The sequence below is a fragment of the Bombyx mandarina genome, chromosome 17 (assembly GCF_030267445.1).
Source record: "Bombyx mandarina strain Sakado chromosome 17, ASM3026744v2".
NCBI classification, from domain to species: Eukaryota; Metazoa; Arthropoda; class Insecta; order Lepidoptera; family Bombycidae; genus Bombyx; species Bombyx mandarina.
Genome location: NC_143223.1, coordinates 16,323,940 through 16,326,570, shown reverse-complemented (window position 1 = coordinate 16,326,570; position 2,631 = coordinate 16,323,940).

Here is a 2,631-nt window from a genome sequence, read left to right as displayed (position 1 = left end):
AGAAATTAATTTGAATCTCTTACGTTATGCTAACTGGCAGTCAAGGTTTTGTAACAAAAAGCCTTATCACACATTTTTCATTTGGACTTTGCCAATCAATATTGAACCCTATAAACAAGAGTGATTTAGTTGATTTGCGAAAACGTTCACGAAAGCCTCGGTGGCGTGATTTGTCTGCACGCGCGCCGGTATCCGGATCGCTGCTAATCAGTGATCATTGTGGAAATTTGTGCGTTTCCAATGTTAATTACCAATATTTTTTTCCACACGCGTCTACATTTTTTTAAGGGTCTGATCAATTGGAAATGCAAAAAACAATTGTTTGCGATGCGGTGATTGAGTGTGGACTGTATTTATTGCTTTGAGTGATTTATTTTATCTTTATATGACAAATTAAAGACTTCATATAAGAGAAATATAAAATTTATGCGTTGCTCGTGGCGGTTGGATTTGAAAGAGAAAGTGTCATGGCGGACGTCGCTCGATGACATTTTTGGGATCAGAAACTGAACACAATGATGTAACAAAACATAATATTTAAGATAATCAGTGAAATAAAGGATTTAATCATGTTGCTAGCTTTAACTAACGAGATTTATCAGATCTCTGCGTCTGAGCAGTAACTATAGTCCACTTTGAGACAAGAGTCAATTGGAATAATGCTGTTGTACCCTGGATACTACAGTAATGAATCAGGAGATGAAGCAGCAGAGAAGCAATCCTACCATTGGGCTTTGTATGCCTATACAGTTGAACCAGGCTTTCCGTGTAACCTTCAGCAATTGGGAGGTAGAGCTTGACGTAAATCCAGGGGTCATGAACCAACACTCACAACGGAATTTAATACAGCGTATTTTTATGGACGTTCTAAATTCATTTCTGTTCATGGACAAAAATAAATTATTATAATTAATAAATGGTCTGAAAATAGAATAGAATAACAGACTAATGACTACCAATATAAAAGAAATTCTGAGGAGCCATCATTAATTGTCTTGTTGTCATTCACCTTAGCTTTCTAAAGCTATCCACTCCACCCCAACGACAAGCTAAACTGACGCGATAGACCGAAAATTGTCCAACTGTTAAAAAAAAACACAAACTAGATTCTTACACAATCCCGTCCAATACAATAATGAAAACGAACCGTATTCCAATAAGGGTCGCCTCCCCTCCGCGAAATGATTGCCCGAAGAATGTGTCGGCAGTCGATGCTCTCACTAGATTGATTACGTTATTGAGTTCTGACTCTACCCACTCTACCAATTTTACGTAGAGTCACAGTATAACTGAAAAAAAGAAGGTTTGTCTCCGTTGGAACATTTGGAATATTTTGAACGTCTTATGATACATATATAGATAAACTTAGTTTATATTGAAAATGTTTGTGCATTTAATTTTATTGTCGAATAGAATTATTCATATTAAATCGTTTGAGCTTTTATGCGATGAATAATTTTGATAACGTAAATTTTTATGCTCTGAAATTGGACGGCAAATGATATTTTCGTAAAAGGAATATACGAAATGATGGTACACGTGTTCACGAGTGTTCATGGTCACCAATTATGAACATGTTAATTTTGTTGTTTAGGCCTAACGCCCATCGGCCAATTTCACTTAATATCCAAGGAGTAGAAGAGCTTCCAGCCCAGTGATGTTAAGTATGGATAAAATCTGTTGATCTCAATTGTGTTAGATAGGTCTAAGAGAGCTCATTGATTTTTTTTTTTTTTTTTTTATTGCCTTTGTAGGCAGACGGGCATACGGCCCACCTGATGGTGAGTGGTTACCGTCGCCCATGGACTTCAGCAATGCCAGGGGCAGAGCCAAGCCGCTGCCTACCGCTTAATACTCTCCACAAGCCTCGTTTGAAGAAGGACATGTCATAGCGCTCGGGAAACACCGTGGAGGGGAGCTCATTCCATAGCCGGATGGTACGTGGCAAAAAAGATCTCTGGAAACGCACTGTGGATGACCGCAGTGGCTCCAGGTAGTATGGATGAACTCTACTCCGGTGGCGGGCGGTGCGATGGTAAAAACGAGATGCTGGTATCATCTCGAACAATTCCTCAGAGCACTCCCCATGGAACATACGGTATAAAATACAGAGGGAACCGAAGTCCCTCCGCAAACCCAGATTTACATTGTATCAACAACTAAAGAACATTTTTAACAAAATACTAAACCTTTTTTTTTATTTATTGCTTAGATTGGTGGACGAGCTCATAGCCCACTTGGTGTTAAGTGGTTACTGGAGTCCATAGACATCTATAACGAAAATGCGCCACCTACCTTGAGATATAAGTTCTAAGGTCTCAAGTATAGTTACAACGGCTGCCCCACCCTTCAAACCGATGCGCATTACTGCTTCACGGCAGAAATAGGCAGGGTGGTGGTACCTACCCGCGTGGACTCACAAGAGGCCCTACCACCAGTAAATACGCAAATTATACTTTGTAGATTTGATTGTTATTACACGATGTTATTCCTTCACCGTGGAAGTCAATCGCGAACATTTGTTGAGTACGTATTTCATTAGAAAAATTGGTACCCGCCGGGATTCGAACACAGGTGCATCGCTCAACCGAATGCACCGGACGTCTTATCTTTTAGGCCACGACGACTTCT